The sequence below is a fragment of the Talpa occidentalis genome, unplaced genomic scaffold, assembly GCF_014898055.3.
Source record: "Talpa occidentalis isolate TD23 unplaced genomic scaffold, MPIMG_talOcc4v2.1 talOcc4.16, whole genome shotgun sequence".
NCBI classification, from domain to species: Eukaryota; Metazoa; Chordata; class Mammalia; order Eulipotyphla; family Talpidae; genus Talpa; species Talpa occidentalis.
In genome coordinates this window covers 73,548,544-73,572,415 of record NW_023601653.1, presented here as the reverse complement: position 1 = coordinate 73,572,415, position 23,872 = coordinate 73,548,544, and the positions used below count along the sequence as shown (strand labels likewise).

The following is a 23,872-nucleotide window of genomic DNA, read 5'->3' as shown; positions in this document are numbered from 1 at the left end:
TGAATCATGATAATGATTATCACATCAACCATTTATTAATTGCTTATCCTTTGTGTCTGTGCTAATAAGTGTTTTAATAAACTTTATCTCCTTTAATCTTCATAACAAATCTGGATATAATTATCCCCATTTTACTCATGATGGATAAAACTCTGAGAAATTAGATTGTAGCAAAGGTATAATTCAAGCCTCGATTTGCCTGACTTTAAAACTGGTCCTAATATTTATGTTCCCCTTGAGAAGTCCAGATAGTGCGTACAACGAAAACAGAGGTCAAGGTAACTTTCAACTTAGTTGGCCACAAGTAGCTTGGTAGAAATGTTCCCACAGAAGTCTCCTCCTTTATATGACCTTTACACTGCCACTACCCAACCCTATTGTTGTTATTGTTATTATTATTATTATTTCTCCAATCTAGCCTCCACAGAACTACCAAGATACAGCTATGATCATCATGAATTCTTCTGCTCAGAAACCCTCAGTGATCACCCTCATAATCCCAAACTTCTCTTAAACGTGATATTCAGGATCCTCCACTGGCCAGCTCCCTCCTAGTTTTCCAAACTTCTCCATCCATTGACTATGTTTTCCAAACTTCTCTCTTTCTACTTCCATTGACTATGTTTGTGCCAAAAACAACTCTCCTGTTTTTGCATGAGACCTCTGAGTCTCTTTTCATGCCATTCCTCTACTTAGCAGGCCTTGTCCTCATCCTCATCTCTCCAACTCTTGCCCATCCTTCAGTGCCCAGCATAAATGCTACTCGCTATACAACAAGCAGTTACAAACCTAGGGTAAACACACGTATGAATGTATTCAGAGCCTTGTGGTTCACTTATGCATCTTATTTCTTCTACTTTACAGCAAGCTCTTTGAAAAAAGAAACCAAACTTCATTCATTCTTCTATTTTTCCTATATCCCAGTATCCTAGTACGTATGTTCTTGCATATCCTAACCTAGCTAGAGTGCCATAAATAATTACTGGATAAACTGATTTTTAAAATCACAGAATAAAATAAGTGAAGGGATAAGAATGTTTGGGCTCCTCCCCAATCTTACTTCAAAAGGCTCACACCTTTACACAACCAGTAAAGATATCTAGACAGCTACAGATTTAGGGTCCTAGAAATCTGAGCTAGAATTGAACCCAGGAGGGTAAGAGTGTAGAGAACAATGACTCATTTGTATCATACATTACAGAGGAAAAGGATGGGACATAGAGTACAGGGTGGGGGTAGAGGAAGGACTGTAACAGCAGTGACTTTCATTCTTTGAAATATTGCCCAATATCCTGGTATTTGGAGAATTTACCTTCTCTTGCCTGGTGTGAATTGGGGCACCCTACCCTGGCATCCTGGACTCTCACTGCTGACCCAGACCCACTCCACACATATCACCCTCTCACCTCTCCCATGGCACATGTTGGCTGTGAGCTAAGTCTGTGACTGGATGCCCTTGGGTCAACTGGATGCCCTTGGACTCAGTTGGTAAATAAACACTGAGCTTCTAGATTCAGAGTGGCATTTTGCGTGGCTGGGAAGAACCACCCCTGATTTTTCTTTTAAGATTTATTTATTTATGCATACAAGAACTGGGGTACAGGCCAGAGGTATGGGGAGGGGGTGAGAGGATTCATCAGAGACAGAGTAGGGAACAGAACAGGCAGACTGAAATACACTGCTGAGGGGAGCAGCAGGCGAGTCAGGAGAGGTCTGCTGTGCCATGTGGGTCAACTCCCTGGCTGGGGATCGAACTGGTGCTGCAGTGGCTGCTAATAGCTTCATAGGTTGCATCTTAACCTCTTGCGCCACCAGGGAGGCCCCACCCCTGATTTTTGACTGGTTCCTTCAGGGACTCAGAATGATGATCAGGCTAAGTAGACAACCTCAGCAGGAGGATGAACCCCAGGAAAAGGTGTGTTCACACAGGATATGAAGGTGAAATGAGAACTGCACCAGCGGGTGGGTGGAAGGAAGAACAGAAAACTAGGAGATCCTTCCAGAGAGGAGAGCAGCTTTTCATTTCAAGGACTGTAGGTCTGTGGACCCAAGGTTTCTAGACTAGAAATATAAAAATCACACTGTTAGGAGGGATTCTTGACTCTCAGCTGGACTCTGTTCCCAAGCCCTTTTTTTGGGGCTTCGTTCACCTCAGAGAAACTTGAGGAGAAAGGCCCACCTCTGTGCTGCCCGCCTTAGGGCATGCGGCCTTTTTACAATCAGGTCTTTCAAAATAATAGCAGTTTGGTAACAAGCACTTAGAGGTTCCTTTAAAAATCTTACGAGACTTTTAGAGCGCAGATCTATGGAAAACTAAGGGAAGATAAATTTGAACTTATTGAAAGTAGCCCACACAAGAGCAGGATTTCCTAGCTTGGAATCCACGAATCCCCAAGGAGCCCCCCCCAACTTAGGACCTGAAATTGTGTATAAAAATTATGGAGGTATTACAAGTTTTCAGGAATAAGGATCTATAAGCTTTAGGAGATTCTTTTTTTTTTTTGTGGGACCCTTGCCGGTGGCCGGGGAAGGAACCGGTGCTACAGAGGCTGTGGGCAGCCCTGCAGCCCAGCGCTCAACCGCTGTGCCACCAGGGGAGGTCCTATGAGGATCTTAAAGTCTGTCACCTCCTGAAAAGTCAAAACGTAGCAACACATTTTTCTAGAGGATAAAGGTGGGAACAGGGTGTCAAGGGAATTTGGAGGACATTCCAACCCCTCCCACTTCCCATGTGCTGCAAACACGTGTGCAGTGGGAAACAATGACAAATACAGGGAAGTGACAGGTCACTTAAAAAGAAAAGACCTTCAAACTCATAGAATCCTGAGGATTTCCCAGATTTTCCTATAAAAGTTGTCTTCCTCTCTTGAACTAATACTACTCTTCCTTTCTCTGTCCCTCTTCCTTCCATTTTGTTTCACTGCTACAGGAGAATCTATTCTAGTGGCTGCTATTTGTTCAGGAAGGGGGTTGAAGCTTGAAGAAAGGGAGGGGCGCTTGCTTGTCAGGCTGGAATGAGGAGTCACAGTCCAGAAGGTTGAGGTTGTCCTTCGTCTTATCTAGTAGAAGGCAAACTTTTCAAGCTTGTATCTCTTTAAAACTTACAGGCACTTTTGGATTCCTCCAACTGTTTGTAAATGTATTTTTGGTACCCATGAAAGAAAAATTACACATTGATATATAAAAAAAAAGACACCATATTCAATAATCCTTTGAATGTGTATCTTGAAATTACAGGAGCATCTCTGTGTTTGAGAAATAAGGCGCCTACATGCAAGATGAATTATGGACTTGGTCTGTAGGTCATGTTTGTGAGCATCAAGGATTGCATTCAGCAACTGTGGACTCTTTCTCCCATCACAAAGTGGAAATCACTCCTCTAAATTAAGCTCTTCATTTTATGGATGAGAAAATTGTAGTCTAGAAAAAATGAGTTGCTAGTAAGGTAGGGTGTACCTGTTGCAGGGCAAACCGTGATATAAAATGGGGTTGCCTGACTGCGGGTCCTCACCCATGCGCTTAAAGGGGACTTGCTAATGCTAAACTGCAGACATACACAACAGGTTGATAAAAGGTTTATTTACAAGGGAAGGGGAAAATGGGGAAATGAATAACTCAGGGAGAAAAAGAGGGAGATAAGTTTGTAAAATAAATGCGTCCTACCCGTTTCGCTGAACTGGAATCCCAATGACCCACTGAGCTGGCGAAAAACCTAGCACGCCTCGCCTTGTGGCCAAGCCAGCGACCCCCACCCCCGTATTTAACATGGCCAGTTAAATACCCAAACCCAGAGCCTAGTTGCTTAACTCCGCCCTCAGGTCCTGGAAACCTTCCCTTTGGCGATCATGGGATTTGCAGTTCCCTGTGGTGTGGGGGTGGAGTCCACAAAGCCTGAATGGAGTTTGCTCAGGACATCCTTTCCCCCTGTCATACCCATTCCTGAGCCTCCTAGGCTCCTTGCAGGCTGAACATGTAGCTGTAGAATGTTCTGAGGTCCTCAGCATTCTTGGGTCCTCTTTAGAACAGTCATTTTGCTAACCCTTTTCTCAAGAAATCATTCCAAACACAGCTTGCCAGTAATGCACACATTCCTCTTTTCCAGGCCACTAGAAGCATCTTTGTTTGCTACATTCTCCAAGGACTCAGGTAGACTCCAGGGACAATGCTTAAGATGCCAGTGCTAGCTCACAGCCCAGCTACAGAGAAGGCTGGAAAGAGTAGTTTGCTGTGTTCGTGCCCACTTCTGCTCATGCTGTTCTCTAGCCTCAAATTCTCCCTCCCATCTTATTCACTAACTGAAGAGTACAGGCCCATATGAAGATTTCCTTGTTCCATGAAGCCCTGCAGAACTATGAGTCCGCACTGATATTTCTCGTTCCTTCCAGAGTATTTCTCTTTGGCCTTTGAACTAGCTTCTGCTTTTGTCTCTTTTGACTTATTTGTGAGAATCATTTATACCCCCAGAAAACTCCTTGAAAGCAGGAGTCAAATCTTGAATATATTCTGGTAGCTTAAGGCAGGACATACCACATATTGCTAGTAAGTATTGGCTGAATTAAATTCAGAGAACAAATATCTTCCCTACTAGACTAGTCATCCTGGTATTGCTGCCCTCTAAAGAAATTGCTGGTCCCCCACTCCCTACCTATTTCCCCGTGAGGATTATGACCTTTGAAAGGGCTGGGATTTGTTTCTGCTGCCTTGTCAGGAAGAAATCTGACATTTCTGAGAATCTTTTGTCTGTGGGGCCCATGCGGCTCTGCTTGGGAGATGCGAGACCAGTTTTTCTGCATCTGAGCAGGCTCTGAGAGGCCATTCAAGGCTTTGGCAGCTCAGCCTTTTAAAACCACCTGAGTCCAGGCCATGGGTTAAAGGCAAGATATGCAGGAAGGTGTTTGCAGTGTTCTCCATTCTTGTCCTTTCTCAAGGGCTCTTGTTAATCAAGTGTGTTTGCCTTTTGGTACCTTGGGAGCCGAGAGCCTCTTTTTCTCTGCAGTCTGAGACAGAACGTCTGGGGTAAGAGGTAATTCAGCTCCTGACCTAACACCACTGTCTCCCCAGGGCCCAGTGCACCGGCATTGTGACTGAACAGGCCTCGGCCACAGCGCTGTCCCAATGACCCTCATGGGTCAACCTTGACTAGTAACTGAAGCCTGTTAGGAGTCTGGAGCAAGCAAACCACATACCTCTCTGATCCAGTTTCTTCACTGGTAAAGTAGATGGGATTGGGCACCTGTGATGACTCAATGCCTTCCTGAGTCTTAAAACAGCTCTGTCTTCTCAACATATCCCTCACCCTCACCCCACCCCTCCACTTACTTCCCGCAGGATTTTAAACTAAAGTCAGAACTGAACCTTGGCATTGTCCAACTAGGAGTCCCCATAGATTGGGACAGTCCTATTGACAGAATTGGATTGTTGCCAACCAGCACCCTGAAAAACTGCAGAAGGGCACCAAGGGTTTTTTTTTTTTTAATGCAATTTGACATTAAATCAATACATCTTAATATTTTATGCTATTACATCAATAGCAATAAAACACTTTATTCCTTTCAGACTCAGGAGTATTATTATTCACTGAATAATTTCAATAACATCTGAAATCTTTACCTGCTCTTTATAGTTCATGAAATGATTTTACATTTACTATATCAATTTAAAATTCTCATGACAACCTCATAGAGAAGTTGTCTATGTGAGAGATTATTATTATACAGGGATTATTATTCCAATTTTACAGACCAGTAATAAATCAAATTATTTACTTACGTTGCCCAACCAGAATGATAAAACTGAGAATGAATGCACTGGGTTCTAAATAGAAGCATTAACAAATTAGAAGCCAGGAGCAAATGCATACCCTTTTAAGGATGCTTAGTTTACCAAGAGAGAACTCAGCAAGAGAGGACCCATCTCAATAACACATAAATAACAGTATCTGTGAGTCTTATCTGTGAGTCTTTGAGGGGTGTATTCCAAGACGTCCAGTGGATGCCTCAGACCTTGGGTAGTAAACCCAAGTCTGTGTTTTTTCCTATACGTATATACCTATTATAAATTTTAATTTACAAACTAGGCACAATAAGAGATTAATGACATAATAACAAAATAGAACAATAATAACAAAATACTTTTTAAAAGTTAAGCGAATGCCATGCTTCTCTCTCTGAGTGTCTTAGTGTATGTCATTGCAGCCTGTAGTTGACTGTGGATAACTGCAGCCTCAGAAAGCAAATCCTCAGCGAAGGGAGGGAAACTGGATATGCCAATAATATATGAACCTGTCTCTGGAGTTTTTGAACTAAGTGCCTGGGGGTGTTTTTCACAGGGACACCACAGCACTAGCTCTGCTCCTCCCACACATGAGAGCCAGGGAAAGCAGAGGAAATTATGAAGGAAGAGGTTATTGAGCCATTTCCAGTCTGCTTTTTTCTTTCTCCTGATAGTTCTTGCAGAAAGGGAGGGAGGGAACTTTTACCAGTTAAAGCCTTGGAGGAGAGAAGCGTTCCCTGCCCCTTGTACCCTCCTCTTCCTTTCCCACCCATCACTCCAGCAAGGAGACAAGCAGCATGAGAATCCCCTTGAGATATAAGGTTCCTTCGGAGCCCCAAAGTGCCCAGGGCCTCCCACTTGGGGATGGTTGTGAGGAAGTGGGCAGTGGAAGGATGAGCTCAGGCTGTAATTTCTCCCACACGCCCCAGGTTTCTGCTCCATGGAGGTCACGCCCTGCCGGAAAGTAGCTCGTGAGCCTCCTCTCTAAAAAAGCAAGACTTTGAAAATAGTAACCAAATTGAACTACAGAATCACTCTTAAATTGGGTAAAGAAAAATGAGGTGACTCAAGCGGGGGCTGCAAGACCTTCAATCTGTCCGGAGAAGGAAATCAGGGCAACTCTGGGCATTCTCTCTGCAACTTTAGAGACTCTTCCCCTCAGCCCAGTCAGCCTGAGGCAGGAAAGGCATGGGGTTAGTTAGGCAGGAAGAGCTGTTTGTTTTGGCTCTCCAAGGAAGACTTGCTGATCTGAATCCATAGGGTGACCTTGGGGTTATAGCCGACAACATTTCTTAGAAAGGAAAACCACCTTGCTCTCACTTGCCAAATGCCAGGCACTTTAAACAAATTATCTCATTTGTTATGCTGTCCTTACAATGTCTTTGTAAGAGAGGAACTATTCTGAACCTCATTTGACAGGAGGGTCCAGGCCAGGGTCACACAGCTAGCGGGTGACAGGTCCCAGTTCACACTCGAGGAAGGTGACCCCTTGAGAGACTACACTCCTGCCCAGAGCACAGTGCTGGCAGCTGGGTGTGGGCACACTGGGCTGTCTTTGTGCCTAAGATCTTTGAAGAACCAGTGCCCAGAGAAAAAGTAAGCAGAGTGTCAGGGTGAAGAACCAGGCTTGGGGGTGAACAAGGCCTCGGAAAAACAAGTATCTTCAGACAATTCATGTGAAGGAGAAGCCCTTTCCTCAGAAGCAGGCCTTGATCTTGCAGCTCCACATTTGTTACCCAACTTCTGTGGCTAAACAAAGAGCCCAAGGTGAGGAAATCAGAACATCCTGGGGAGTGAGCAAAGAGAACAGAATGCGTGCCAATGCCATGGGGGCTGGGGCCAGGGCCGAGTCTGGCTGAGGACCATGGTGGCAGCCACCGCCGTGGCGACGTGAGTTTCTGCCTGCAATAACCACCTTGGAGAGCCCAGGGAACCGTGAGAAAAAGCATGAGCCAGACTGGTCCTTTTATCCCAAGGAGCTTGAGAGCTTCACAAACACCCCTTAATTATAAGCCCAGGAAGAAAGGGGAGGTAAATTGTGCTTTGGCCAGGACACTTGCCTCATCTGCTATTGTGAAGACAGGTCTGGGAGGAAGAGGAATGCTGGGGGATGGATACGGAGAGGCCCAGCGTCAGGAAGATGGTTTCTCAGCACACAGCCAGGGCTTTAATTGGGAGGGGAGACGCCTGGAAGATCTTTGCCAAAGACACCATGCTGTGACTGCCACTCCATCTTCCCTGATCTTTCTCCTGATGATCTCTTAGCGAGTACCAGGCTTCACTGCGACACCCTGCCTTAGTTAAGGGGACCCGGGACAATGGCAGGGGCTGGCCACACTCTTGTAATGAAATGCAGGTGGTTTTAGCACTGCAAGTACCAAAGACGTGCAAGATCTATTTTGGAGGATACCCAGGGATTCTTTTAGTCTCTTTATTGCATAACAAGGGATTCTAATCTCCAGAATTAGGCCGCATAAAAGGCTTCTGTGGGAAGGGCTGTTTCATTTTGGACAAATCTTAAAAGTATGAGGAAGGAGAGCACTATGCAGTTCCCAACACTATTCAGAAGTTTTGTTTTTAATTGATAAGTTGGTGGACAGGCCCTTTTTATAGTCAAGAAGTCCCTGTTCTTGGTGTCTTGGCCTCCATCCTATTTGGAGATGGGGTAGGGAGAATTTCCTGGTAAAACCTGTAACATTCATCCTCATTGGCTCTGAGACCAGAACAATAACATTTTTCACTATAACGAAGAGACGCTTGCACAGATGATTTTTTGGCATTGCATCCCTGAAATGTTGTCCTCTCAAGATCAAGCCCCTGAACTTACATACATTCCTTTTCTCTTTAGAGGCATCGTGATTAATCAGCAGAATGCAAGACAGATGGAGGTGTAAACTGTAGAGAGATCAGTAATTTATAGGTGCGCACTCTGGTCACCAGCTGAGGCTTGGCACAGTCAGCCCTGATGATTAGGTCACTGTCATTGCCTCGCTTCCTTCTTGCCTCCTCTAGCTTCAACTCCTAGAGAAGTCCAAGTCAACTCCTGGGGCCTGTCAGTGGGACTTTGTCTCAACTCTCAGTCTTGCAACCATTCAGCACGGCAACACAGTCTGGTTTTTCATCCTCGGAAATTTCCTTGAACTAGTCCTTTACCTTCACCTAACCCCAACAAAATCTCAGGAACTTTTTCTCCCCAATTTACCTCTAGTCCATTAAAAGGGCTCCTTTCTGAAGCCCTCCACCTATAAAATCTGCTGTAACACATACTCTATCTCTGCGATCCTGTTCCTCACTTTTCTGTCCTTTGCTCTCACAGGCTTCCTACACCAACACCACCTCTCTGTGAATCAGCAGGATCTTGTCTGGCCTGTTAGTCCTTCCTGAAATGGGTACAGGAAGTTGTGTGGGGCACATTTCCTGTGCTCCAGGAGCATGCAGCCCGTGGGTGACAACCTCAGTAACACCCCACTGTACTAGAGGAATGAACCGAATGCTTTGGGAGAACTGAGTAGGAGAGATAATTTTAGCATATGGGGCTGAGGATGGCAGCCCCGTTGACTTGGTGTTGAAGGGTGAGTAGAATTTCTTCAAGTTAGAGAAAAGAGTGGGCAGCAGGTATAACCTTTACATGGGCAGAGTTGGTCAATTGAAAAACTCGCGCTCCTTTTGAGAAATAGCAAAAGTTCCCACTCGTCACTCTGATGCCGTGAAGCTAATCGGCTTCCTAGTGGAGCCTGCATCTCTCCTTTGAGAAATATTCATTTACCAGGCGGTAACTATAGATTGTGGTTCCTCCAACCCACAATGAAATCAGAGTATTTCTCACAATCACACACCTTGTAGACGTTCACACAGCTCACCTTGAGTCTTCAGAGAGACCGCGGAAGTGTGGGCTCTCCCTGGAGTCTCTCAAGGCCTCTGTGTCAGGTTTGTGAGCGTGCATGCTTAATGGAAGAGGTCAACACCTCAAGTTTCTGTCTTTCAGGCTCAGGACCACAGTATCCCCAAACTGGGCCGCTTCCTTGTCTTTGCATGACAGCGGTTTGCTTTTCAGAGGGTGCTGACAGAGCATGTACCAGCATGTGAAGACATGGTCCTGCCCTCAGGCTTCTGGAACCTGAGCGAGGAGAGTGAGGGAGAATCTCAGCTCTGGGTGCAAACACAGCCAGGAGAGCAGGCAGGCTGCACCCTGAGGAGTAAGGCCTTTCTTTCCTCCTCTGAAGAAAAAGTAAGCTAACTAGATGATTTCTCTGAAGAAAGTAGCTCTCAGGAGGAATAACTGGAGTCCTCTGTTGAAGGTAGAGGGAGGCAGGAATCATGTCAGGACCCAGGAACTAAGGCTTAGAGATAGGGGAGGAAATGGGCACTTCAGGTGGGGGCTGAGAGTGAGGGAAGGCAGGCCCCAGAGGAGGAAACCAGAGGTTGTGACTGTGAGGGTAGAGTGCCATCTGCTGTGCCTCCCATGGGCACCACAGGGCACGCCTTTCCCCTTCCCTGTCCAGGGCTCACAGCCCGGCTCTGACTGACCTGAACAAAGCCCTATTCAGCAGGTACCCATGGAGAAGGCTAGAAAGTAAAGGCAACAAGGATGGAAAAGGATGGATGTTCAGAGGGCTGTATGAGTGTAGAAAAGACGCCGGGTTTCCAGCCAGACCTGCCAGGAGCCCTCCCCAGCATCGTTCTTTCTTGCTGTGTGTTTTGGGCAAGTTTCTGGTCTTTTATTAACCTTACTTCCCTCTCCTGCAAAATGGGTCCTTGGAGGGTTCCAAGGAAACAGCACTGGGAAAGTGCTGCTCAGGCTACTTGGCACTTGGAGGTGTACTTGTTACTCCTATGGAAGAGAAGTCACTGATTTTTTAAAATACAGAGTGAAAATTCAGAATTAGAATGACACAGAGAAAGGAGAAAAGGATTGTTTTGCATTTTTCATCAGAGCCACAAAAATGGTAGGTTTGTTGTGACCACCTAGGGGGTTTGATTAACAATTCATGGGAGCTATGGCTATTGTGTCAGAGCACCCCCAAAATCAGGGGAGCCTGGGAGTCAAAGGAGGGGCAGTGAACCTAGGAATCCAGTCCAGGTTTTGAGACTTAACCACATGCCTTTGGGCACATCACTCAATCTACAGCCTGATTTTGCAATTCCATAAGGCCTATTTTGGGAAATCCATGGATTAATCTGGTAGCCAATCAATCAGGGAATCAATCTATCTATCTCTTCAGTTCACCTCAGATCCTTCCATAATTGCAATAATTAAAGTACCCAGTGTGCCCAGGGTTGGGTCTCAGAGGTATGAGTCCCCTGGAGTATAAGGACACACACAGATCTTTACAAGGTTTAGAAGATATTTAGGCATTTTTTGGTTATAGGTAACAAAAATGAACCTAAAACATTTAACACTAAAAGAGACAAATTATTTATAAGGTGTCAGGGTCTCTCCCAGGAGCCATAGGCAGGATAATCATGGAGGCCACACAAGGGTCTGGAACCAGAAATTAGGAGGCCCATATCGACCCAGGCAGCATCTTTCCTTCTGCCTCTCTGGGGCTGCCTGGCCTCTCATTCCTGCTTCTTCCTGTGCATCTTGGTTCACGTAATCAGCAGAGGTTGAATGGCAACAGTGACTCTCACTTCTAGATCCTTGGGAGAATCTGCTTGGCACTGCTTGGGTGGGAAACCTACCCCCAGTCCACTCGGCTGCAGGCAGATAAGCCAGGCATTCATCAACCACTATGAGCATCTCTGATTATCTCACTAAACTATCTCCCGGATGAGCAGAGTGAGGGAATATCAGAAGAGGGGAGACTGTGACTGCCCTGACACCCCAAAGAGGCTTGTGTTAATTAGGATACATGTTTGGTTGCTGTAATAAGACATCAAGCTGTAAAGGTTTAGACAAGCTGCTTGTTTACTTCTCTACCTGTGTGCAACTGTCTCAGTGCAGACAGCCCAGGGTAAACGTGGGGACCCCATAGTGTCAGGGAGTCAGGATCCCTCCAGCTTGTGGCTCTGCTGTTAGGATAGTTGTCTTACACACAAGGCTGAAAATGTCTCACTGTGATGTCTACATTCCCAGCCAGGAAAGAAGGGGCAGGGAAGGCACATGTCTTCCTGCTCACTTCTTATCACCCAGAACTTGGTCACCTGGATGTGTTGCAAGGGAGATTGGAAAGACCTGACTTTAGCTAGGTCATCACGCATCCAGTCCAAAATTCTACCACCCTAAAAAAAAGTCAAACAGATATTGGGGAACAACGTCCTATAGCGAGCGATAGAGGGCTTGGTTCCTGGAAACTCACCAAAGTGTTTCTCCTGACTCCAGCCTTGGGAAGAGGTTATTGTCAAGGAAGAAATGGAGCATGCACGGGAAGAACATCCATATGGAAATTTTTAGGACTATGTGGCCAGGAGTTTAGACTAAATGTTTTCTGAAAGATATCTGCACTCTTACACCCCTTCCAGAAAGGCATGAAGATGATGTACCCCTCCCCAACCCTACAGAAAAGGAAGTATGGGGGACAGATTGCAGAAGTGAATTTTATGACCGAGTTCTTTAAAGAAGAGATTTTCAGGGCTGCGGTTCTCTTAGTCATAACTCAGCTCTGCTAACCAAGAAGGAGCTGAAGTCATTTCCTTTAGGGTCTAGGCCCACCTATTATGTTCCTGCTAGCAGCCCCATCCTGCAGCTGTGCTGGGGAGAGTAACTCGGAATAGCCAATCCACCAATAAAACTGTGGAGCACGTTCTGTATGCAGAGCACACGCTGGCTGCAGGGTGAGTTCCACTGTGGTGGGAGGTAGGTGCGACAAAGGATTGTGTTCACTGACCCCTTTCTCTTGGCCTCCCAACTGATCTTATCTTTGGCTAAGGGTTTCCTGTTCACCAGTAATTGACGGGCAAGAGGCTTCAGTTCCGAGTCAGCGGGTGGGATAATGAGTCACGATGCATATGGTAGCTGTGGCTTTGCTGACGGTGCAGTCACCATCTTAGCGCTGCACTTTGGGCTGGAGGCAAGAGAGGAGGGCTGCCAGAGGGCTGGGTTTTAGTCACTGAGCAGCACTGATTCTGTGTCTTTCAGGTGTTTAGCACCCGCACACACGCAAGTGTGTGTGTCTGTACATATGTGTGCACACGTATGTACATGTGAGTTTATTGTGTGTGTGTCTGTGTCTCTATGTGTGTGACCATGATGATAGCAGAGGTACAAAATGATGGTGGGAAGCTAGTCACAGCCATGTCTAAATGAGTCAGGACAGTTGAGAGCAGAAAGATCCCTGCTCCGTGGAGTCCTTGGGTCATGTTCTGTAATTCTTGGAGGTCACAACTGAACTGGGTGCCCTGCACATTTGAGCATCATTTTCCATTCCTGCCTAATTATGCTCAACTCCAAAAACTGTACAAGATGGAAGTGAATGGACTGAAAGCCTTGCAAATGCAAGATCTGTATTTTATTCCTCTCTGTGCTCCTTTAACACCTGGCCTAGTGCATTGTACATGTGTGTGTTGTCTACGTGGAACCATTAATGTCACCTGGTATACTTTACATATAAGGAAACTGAGGGACTGTGACTTGCTTAAGGTCACGCAGGCAAACAGGTAAAATTAAACATGGGAAGTTCCCATCCCTGGCATGTGCTTTGCCTTCAATCAGTATTATGACCTGACTTCCTACTCCCACCAGGAGAATTCAGATCTTCTGACACTTCTGTTCTTGCCTCTCTGCATATTACCTCTGAGTCATTGGCTACAATCACAGAGCTCGTCCAGGCCAAAATGGGTTCAGTTTGCAGGAGAGCTGTTGCTGGCACCTTGTCCACCAAAGGGCACTTTGTGCTTGGTTTACAGACAAACCATGTGGTTAAAGAACAGGGGCTCTGGAGCCATACTCCATGGGTTTGGATTCTATTTCTGCCATTTTTTAAAAAATTTATTTATTTATACAAGAACTGGGGTACAGGCCAGATGTGCTGGAGGGTGAGAGGATTCACCCTCCCCAGAGGGTGAATTCCCCAGATTCCCCTCCCCAGAGACAGAGTGGGGAACAGAACAGGCGGACAGACCAAAGACACTGCTGAGGGGAGCAGCAGGCGAGGCAGGAGAGGTCTGCTGCACCATGTGGGTATCTCCCTGGCAAGTGCCCGGAATCAAACCAGCACTGCAGAGGCTGTGGACAGCTTCACAGCGCTGTGTTCAACCCACTGCGCCACCAAGTAGGCCCCCATTTCTGCCATTTACTAGCTGCATGACCTCATTTAATCTCTTTGTGCCACAGTTTTCTTATCTGTAACAGGAGGGCCAAAATTGCTTTTAACCTCACAAAGTTGTTGTGGGGATTAAATGAGTTAAGGTGCTTAAAGTGCTTTAAAATGTGCCTGGTACAGAGTAAGAACCTTATTGAGTGTTTGCTGCTATTTGGGGTTAATGCTAGACTTTTTTGCTGTCTGGTAGCTGCAGAATTGGTACCTACAGTTCTCACAAGGACAACCATGGTAGAGTTTATTTTGGAGTAAGATAAGATTCCTATAGGTGTTTTAAAGGACTGTAGTGTGTCAATCCTTGGAGGGCTGAGTACTTCTCTTAGGAGGACGCTTAAGAATCAAGTAAGGTGTCACACGAACTCAAATGGATTTTGTAGCTTTAAGTCATAGTGATACCAACATGAGGCAGGACTGTGATCCCAGTTGGTGGATAATTAGAAAGCAGTGACCAGTAACTTCTCGAGCGGCACCGGCATGGGCTAATCATGCTCTGTCCAAAGCACACCGAGGGCTGAGGTTTGGCACAGACATTCTACAAGCACATTTCCTTTTGCCTTTAAAATCTTTAAAATCCCAGCTTCTATTCAGATTCGCTCAGCTTGGAAAGTCAATGAACAAAACCCCCAGCACAAAGAAGATGGCAGAATGCCAAAGAACCAGAGCCAGGAAAACTACACGAGAGGCAACCTTGTTCCAGCCAAGAATGAGGATGTGATTTCCTACCCCCACCCCCGCAGTGGGCCCCCAACCTCCTCTGATTCCCATTCTCCTTCCACCCCCAGACCTATGGGCCACAGGTTTCTGCCTGAAAAAGCAATTAGGAGCTACTCACTCAGGATATTTCCTCCTGACCTACTTCCTGAGTTCCGGGGCAGAATACTTGCTCTGCTGAAGGAAGGTAGCAGTAACTCAGCATTGCCCCAGCCAAGTGTTGCCCTGGATGCCGGGAGTCTGTCACTCACTTATAGTCAATCGCCACACCTGAGAGGTGGGTTTTCTAAATGGTTCCTATGTCAACACCTGGAGTGACTAACCTGACAGGTTCCCAGAGCATGGCGGAAACCTGTTTCCTGGTACAAATATGTTTTCTGCCCTATTGGTTGTGTGCTTGTTTTCGTAATTCGTTTCACAGCCACCACTTGCCACAGTCCCAGGAACTCTTTCTGAAATTGTCATTTCAAAATATTCTCTTCAGGCATCATCATCATTATCCATCATCATCATCTACAGTATACATCATAGGTCCCTACTATGTACTAAGATTTTAACGTATTACCCCTAGTAATATGATAGGTATCCTACCTTGTGGGGTAAATATATTAGGATAATGCGCCTCAGACTTTAATGTCCGTATAGATTCCTTAGAAGTCTTGTTAAAATGCAGATCCTGATTGAGTAGGTCTGTGGGGAGGCCAAAGTTCCTGCATTTCTAGCAAGCCCTCAGCTAATGTTGATATTGGTGGTTCTGATTCATTGAATAGCAGAGATATTGGAAGGAACCTTTTGGTTCCTGGTGACTGAAGCCAATGTCAACTAGTTAGGTAAACGAGGAATTTATTACAATGATATCGGGATGTCTTAGTACAGGATTGAAATGGACCTCAAGAAGAGGACTCAAATTGATCACGAAAAGGAAGGTTGAAGGACACGCATATACCCATTTTAAAGTTTACTACAAAAGCTAAGGTAGAGCCTCCCTGGTGGCCTAGGGGTTAAGTTTCAGTGCTGTCACCACTTCAACCTGAGTTTGATTCCTGGCCAGGGAGCTAACCCATATATGGCACAGCAGATCTCTCCTGTCTCACCCACTGCTCCCCTCGGCAGTGTATTTCAGTAGATCTGCCTGTTCTGCTCCCCACTCTGTCTCTGGTGAATCCTCTCACCCCTGCAACTCTGGCCTACACCCAGTTCTTCTATGCAAACATAAAATAAGTAAAAATTCTTACAATAAAGGAATAATTCTTTAAAAAAAACCAACGAAGGTAATTGAGGGAATGTGACACAGCACAAGGATAGGCATACAGATCAATGGAATGAAATTGAGAGTTCACATTTAGAGATCAATTGATCTTTGACTAACAAGGGTGCCAAGACAATTCAATAAAGTAAAGAACAATTTTATTTTGTTTTTTTTCAACAAGTGGCACTGGGGCAACTGGATCTCCACCTATGAAAGAATGAAGTTGGACCCCAACCTCATACCATACACAAAAATTAATTCAAAATGGGTCACAGACCTAAGTATAAGAGCTAAAATTTAAAAATTCTTAGGAGAAAATAAAAGAGGAAATATTCACATGGCTACCTTTTTTAGACATAACACCAAAAGTTCAAACAACCAAGGAAAAAATAAATCAGACTCATTGAAATTAAAACCTTTTTATGTTCCAGATGACAGCACAGAGAAAATGCAGAAAATGAAAAGAGAATCCACACAATAGGATAAAATATTTGTGAATCTTATATCTGATAAAGAATGTGTGTCCAGAATATATAAAGAACCCTTACAGTACATAACAAATAGATAAATAACCCAATTTTTAAATAGGCAAGGATCTGAATAGACATTTTCCCAAAGAAGACCCACAAATGGCCAATAAATACATGAAATGATGTTCAACATCACTTGCCATGAGGGAAAGACAAATTTAAGACAACCATGGGGCTCTTGGCGTTTCCTGCTTTCAACATGCACCCAGGTCCCAGCTAAGATGGTGTTACTGGGAAGGCATATTGATCAATTAACCACTCTGTGTGTGTGCTCTGCCTCTTCACATTTCCCTTGAAAATAAGCTTTTTATTAACTTTTTAAAAATACACACACAAAAAAAAATAAATAAAACCACAACAGGATGCCACTTTAAGCTCAACTCAGAAGCTCTTATCAAAAAGACAGATAATAACGAGTGTGTAGTTAATGATGTGCAGAAATTGAAACCTCACGTACTACTGGTAGGAATGTAAACTGGTGCCATCACTTTAGGAAAAAAGTGAAGCTAGAGTTGCCATATGACAACAATTTCATTCCTAGGTGTGTGTATTCACACAATGAATGAATGTTTATTTAAAATAGCCCAAAATGGGCCTCCCCTGGTGGCGCAGCGGTTGAGCGCAGCGCTGTGAAGCTGTCCGCAGCCTCTGCAGCGTGAGTTCGATCCCTGCCAGCCCGTGAGGGTCCCACATGGCATGGCAGATCTCTCCTGTCTTGCCTGCTGCTCCCCTCAGCAGTGTATTTCAGTCAGTCTGCCTGTTCTGTTCCCTGCTCTGTCCCTGGTGAATCCTCTCGCCCTCCCATGCATCTGACCTGTACCCCAGTTCTTGTATAAATAAATAAATCTTAAAAATAAAACAAAATAGCCCAAAAGTGGAAATAACTCAACTCAAATGTTCTGCAACTAAAGAATGGATAAATAAAATGTGGTCTATACATCCAATGGAATAAAAAAAAAATGGGGTACTGATATATACTACAACATGAATGAATTTCAAAGACATTATGTTCAACAGAAGTCACCAAGAACCACTTTTGGATGATATATAATGTGTCCAGAACAGGGAACTCTATACAGACAGAAAGTAGATTAGTGGTTGCTAGGATGAGGTAGGGTAGGGCGTGGGAAGGAAGTGGGTATGGGTTTTCTTTTTGGGGAGATGAAAATGTTCTAAAATTGATTGTGGTGGTAGTTGTACAGCTCCATGAATATACTAAAATCCACTGAATTATAAATTTTGGACAGGTGAATTGTATGGCATGTGAATCATATATATCTCAATAAAAGTGATTTAATGGAATTTCAGAGTCCATCTGCCATGTCTAACGACAGGTCCCCAGAATTACCATCTAGGAGTGTGGAAGCCTCCAGCATGTTCGACACACCTCGCTCCACAGTTGTTACCATATTAGGAGATCAAATCTGAGATGACCTCTTTTCTCAATTCAATGGTTATTTAAGGAGTTACTACTAGCTATGGTAGTGGATATGACACATGAGTCACTTTTAGGTATATTGAGTCAGACAGGTTTATTAAGTCAGACAAATTAGTAAACCATGCCTGACTATACTCTCCAATTTCGTAGATCCTTTTATTAATTGCAAATAATACAAATGACATCTCCCTACTTGCAAGGCTGGGAATGTATTCTAAATGAGGATGCGAACCCAGCTCATTCATTTATTCAACAAGTAGTTCTCGAGCATACACCATGTGCTGGCTACTCTGGCATTTTCTGTGAAATCGATGGGGAACAAATTACAGAAATGGGGGAGCTAAATAAATAAGACTTTAGGATAATGTGAACACAGCTTTCAAAGGCCCTAGATTTCCCTACTGGAGGAATTGGTGGCGTGTTAACTATTGAAGGGTTTGGGCAAAGTTCTACAGATTTTTTTAAATCCCTCTGAGAGCTCAGAATTTAGTTTAAGATTACATAAATATTAGAGGAACACTAACAGAAGTGAAAAGAAAAAGTTCAACAACTCTACCACCTGCCCCTATCCATTTAATTTCAAATCCCTTCTGCACTCCACCCATTTTTTAAGTTTCCAGTTCCATTTCCCTCATTAGCACTGACCACCTTCATTGTATGTCTCTCAAGAGGACCTCGTACAAAGGACCTCCCAAGACTCACTTTGAGAAGTTCAGACCTGAGGCATTGAAGCTTGGTGGCAGCCAAGACCCCCCAGATGCTAGGGAGCTTGGGGGAGTAAAAGAGTCAATGGGGATCCCAGTGCCAATTTGCCTCTGGGCACATTCCCCAGACTCAGACACCAGGCAGGGGAGGGCTGAACAGCAGAGTGCTGCCAATCAGACAGGAGAGGTGGGCCCATACCAGATGTGTAAACTTTAGCGTTGGAGGTGACCTGTCCTCAGGGGCAGGCAATATGAACACCCGCACCAGCAAATCAGTGGGAGGAATGTCAGATCCCTCTCAAGCACTTGCACGGGTACAAGTTTGCCCTGAATGAACAGGAGAGGCAGCAGGCCAATCCTTGGAGTTTCCAGTTAGGGCCAGTTTCCAGTTAGGGGCAGTGAGGGCCTCCATACTTCCAGAATCTGGGAACTGAGTACCCCTAGTTTCCGGCTCTACTGAGGCAAGACAGTTGCAGATGCAGTGAGGCCGGAAGGTTCTGTGAAATCAGGACAAGCCCTTCACCCTCTGAGCCCATTTATTTCTCTGTAAATGGGGGGATGAGTCCTTCCTTGCAGGAAGTTGAAGGTCAGAGATTGTGTTGTAAAGTCTAGCTTGGCCTCTGGTTCTCAATGAATGGTCTTAGCATCGTGTCTAGAACACCAACCCTATTTTGGGGGGCTGTATCCCCAGCTGCATTTCTAGGATTTAGCTGTTACTCTTACCTTTCCATGAGCGAATGCCTTTTTAATCTTAAATGGCTATTTTATAGGACTACCAAGTAGTGTAGGAGCTGAAAATTTCAGAAAAGCAGCACAAAATCCAAATAATCTATATTTTTGACTCTTCTGAGATTACCACCTAATTTTCATTTTCATGCATTGTCTATCTTTTGTTAAATGTATCTAACATAGTATCCCAAAGTACACACACTTCGTGTCCTACTTTGTATCTTAGTGAAATTATTGAACATATCACAACTCTCACATAATAGCATTGGAAATAATTAACATTTAAAATATTAATATCCCATAATTTGGTTACACCTTAAGTTTTTTTTTAAGATTTATTTATTTACACAAGCACTGGGTACAGTCAGAAGTGCAGGAGAGTGAGAGAATTCACCAGAGCCAGAGCGGGGAGCAGAACAGGCAGACCGACGAAGTACACTGTTGAGGGGAGCAGCGGGCAGCAGGAGAGGTCTGCACTGCAAGAGGCTGCGGGCAGCTTCGCAACCCAGTGCTCAACCGCTGCGCCACTGGGGAGGGCCTACACCTTAATTTTTTAATTAATCCCATGTTGTCAGTTATACCCTGTATCGCAACCTACCCATACCGGGTAGGTTCTTTACCGGTTCTAGCAGCCAAGTTGTCTTCATGCTCTCCGCTGTTTGTTGTCACCGTACTCCGTCGTGCTCCGCCATTCTCGGCTGCACTCCTCTGTCCACTCCACTGCAATCCTCCATCCGCTGCACCACACCATCACACTGCACTCTGCTGCTCCATCACTATAAACCCAGTTTCTCAGGCCAGATGTACCCACTTGCGCATGCCCATGCCCTACTCCAGGTGCCTGCCATTAGGCATGCATTCAGGACCACAAGGATCTTTCATTAATCCTAATGGCGGGAGGGCAGAAAAGCCTGATACCTTTTACCTTACCCTACAACCCAATTTCTGCTAATATAAGTAATGACATCAGCACTGGAGTTCTGGTAGGAGGTAAGTCATGCATCCACCCCTATTGAGGTGAGAAGTTGTACTCCCAAACTTATATTTTTTTGTAAACAAATGGAACATCAATAAAACCTTGAAAAAAATAATTAGTACCATCATGAACATTCTTTTTTTTTAAGATTTATTTTTTTATGCATACAAGAGTTGAGGTGGAGGCCAGAGTTACAGAGGTGCTCATGAGAGGATTCACCAGAGCCAGAGTGGGGAGCAGAGCAGGTGGCTTGACTGAAATACACTGCTGAGGGGAGTAGTGGGCAAGACAGGAGAGGTCTGCTGTGCCATGTGGGTCAGCATCCTGGCCAGGGATCGAACTTGTGCTGCAGAGGCTGCCAATAGCTTCACAGTGCTGAGACTTAACCCCTTGCACCACCAGGGAGGTCCCATCATGAACATTCTTAAAGTTAAATCTCTGCACACATTCCTGATTATTCTCCTAGGATAAATTCCTAAGATGGAATTATCACCTCAAACAAGAAGCACATTTTTAAGGCTTCTGAGACCTACTGACAAATTAAGTGAAGTGGAAATACTTTTCAACTTTGTGCTTTATCTTTTTATTTCAATATCTCTCTTCTGCTTATAAAAGGAACATATACTTGTCAAAAATATTCAAACTGTAGAAATATGTGTTTTAAAGGATATAAAATTTCCCGTCATCCAGAGATAATTGCTATTAACAGTCTGGTGTATATTAGAAATACCTCAAACAAACTCAATTAGAGACTTGATTTATTTGATGACCATGTTTAAACATCTCTCACTTATTCCTCATTTCCACAAGCTGGGCTGAGTCACAGGTGAGTTCTTCTTTGCAGGTAGCCTGTGGCCAGGTGCACAGCATTCATACCCCTGTACAGCCCAGTCCTGTAACAGGGGCAAGCTCAGGCAGCCACGTCAGCCCCCCTGGAAGTCACTGCCGTAAGAGCAGGAAGGGGCAGCAGCATGGAGTTATGGAAATGTTTGCTGGTTACTGTAGATTCTGGCCCTCACCCCTTGTTGCCCAGGGGGAGGTGAGTGAAATCACCTGTGAAGTAGCCAAGTCTGGAAACATCCTTGGGCAAATTAAAAACAGGCCATTGGCCAAGTACTATCTGTACATATCTACACGCACATGGAATTAGCAGCTACGGGCTCACACACGGTGTCAGTGCACAGATTCTTCAGCCAGTGACTCTCCCCATCCATTCACAAGCTCATTTCTCCACAGAAAACTATCTGCAGATGCCTGTGAAATGTGTTCAGATATGAGAGATTAATTTGTCTCTGTGGAGGGGCCTCCCACCAAAGGGATTAGAGTTACAAAGAAAGATCCCATGGGTAATAAATAAAAGGCCCTTTAGACAGGAAGGGTTCAACATTGTACTGGGGTGGGGCGATGGTTCAAGTAGGCAAACACTTTGGACCCTCTGACCTTTAACTGTCAACATTCCTCCCAAACTAGCCTTACCCCAGCCTGAATTCAAAGTTAGCTCTATTTTCAGAGATACAGACTCTGAATGCTAATTGTTAATGGTAATTCCAGCTAATAAATTCTCCTCTTCTTTGGCTTCTAAGATTCCATCTCCTGCAATTTTCTTGGCCAATGGCAAGAGAAGTAGGGATTTCACTCAGCCCTATTTTGTCTCATGATACAATTTCTGCTATTCTGCTTTGAAACTCACAGATTTCTGGAATTATTCTTAATTTTACTCTTCCCACATTTGTTAGATATGTTTTATTGTTCTTTTCAGAACTTTTCTGAGAGATTAATTTTAGCTTTTTTCTATCATTTTCATATGACAGAATTTACCTTTAATATAGCTTTGACTATATCCTATATTATGTTCTAATTTTCATCATTAACTAGAGTCTGTAATTGATTTTTTTAAACACATGTTTTGGAATATAATTTAGCATCAATATCACATATTTAAAGTATTTATTTCAGTGGGTGTCAAGTATTTAGAGAGTAGTGAAACCACTACCTTGATCTAATTTTAGAACAAATTTGTTACCCCTAAAATAAATTTGTACCCACCAGCAGTCACTTCCTATTTCCCCCACCCTGAGCCCTAGCAACCACAAATCTACTTTCTGTTTCTATGAATTGTCCTGTTTGGGGCATTTCATATAAATGGAATCAAATGACTATTTGTGTCTGGCTTCTTTCACTTAACATCTTTTCAAGGTTCATCGTGTCACTGCAGGCATTAGTACGCCATTGCTTTTTGTAGCTGAATAGTATTCCGCTGTATATATTTACTACATTTGATTTCTCTAATTCCTCGGCTGATGGACATAGAGTTGTCTCCACTAGGCTATTATGAATACAACACTGCTGTGAATATTCATGTCCACATTTTCATGTGGACATATGTTTTCATTTCTTTTGGGTAGTTATCTAGGACTGGAATTGCTAGATCATCTATGTTCAACCTTTTGAAAATCAGCCAGGCTGCTTTCCAGTGTGTATGCACCATTTTACATTCCAACCAGGTATAAAAATTTCTTTTCCTACATCCTCATCAACCATTAATATTTTAATTGTTTTTTATTGTTGGCAGGTATGGAATAGCATCTTACTGACTTGCAATGATAACTAATGATGACTACTTAGGTTGAGAATCTTCTCGTGTGCTCACTGGCTTTTCATATAGTTTTTTGAAAACAGTCACTTTTAATTGGATTATTGATCTTTTTTATTAAGTTGTAAGAATTCATTATACATTCTGGATATATATATATTCTTTATCAGATGTATGACTTGCAAATATTTTCTCCCATTCTGTGAGTTCTCTTTTCACTTTCTTGGTGGTATCTTTTTTTTTTAAGATTTATTTATTTATGCATACAAGAACTGGGGTACAGGCTAGAGGTATATGGGGGGGAGGTTGAGAGGATCCACCAGAGACAGAGTGGGGAACAGAACAGGCAGACTGACTGAAATACACTGCTGAAGGGAGCAGTGGGCAAGTTAGGAGAGCTCTGCTGCACCATGTGGGTAGCTCCCTGAATGGGGATTGAACTCATGATGCAGTGGCTGCAGACAGCTTCATAAGTTGTGTCTTAACCCCTTATGCCACCAGGGAGCCCCCTTTTGGTGGTGTCTTTTAAAACACAAAGGTGTTGGACTTTTTTGAAGTCTAGCCTGTTGTATTCAGGATGTCAGCCAGATCTATATCACCCAAAGGTTTGGCTGAAGGAGCTGGAAGCTCCTCTTTCAAGGTGTACATTCACATGGTTGGCAAGTTAATGGTCCTTGTTTGTGACTCAGTTTCTTGTCATGTGAACCTTTCCATCAATGGGGACTGGCTTCCCCTGGAGCAAGTCATTCAAAAGAGAGAAAAATGGAAGCCACAGTATCTTTTATGATCTAACCTTGGAAATCATGCACTGCTGTTTCTACAATATTCTTCTGGTGACTCAGGTCAGCCCTGTTCAATATGGGAGGGGACAACATACGATCTGAACACCAGGGGCCAAGGGATATTGGGGAT

The 23,872-nt window shown here is 44.2% G+C and overlaps 1 protein-coding gene across 4 annotated transcripts in view; it reads left to right on the top strand.

Moving 5' to 3' along the window:
- The window catches only part of NINJ2 (ninjurin 2), a 72,221-nt gene that overhangs the window by 26,089 nt on the left and 22,260 nt on the right, over nt 1-23,872 (top strand). The window contains exon 1 of one of the 4 annotated variants that reach the window (XM_037514590.2): nt 12,473-12,546. The exons of 2 other annotated variants lie outside the window; for them this stretch is intronic. The gene's annotated coding sequence lies outside the window, so the exon portion shown is untranslated. Of the gene's footprint in view, nt 1-12,472; nt 12,569-23,872 lie in introns of those variants that run through there. One more of the 4 variants, XM_037514589.2, reaches the window with a different exon arrangement.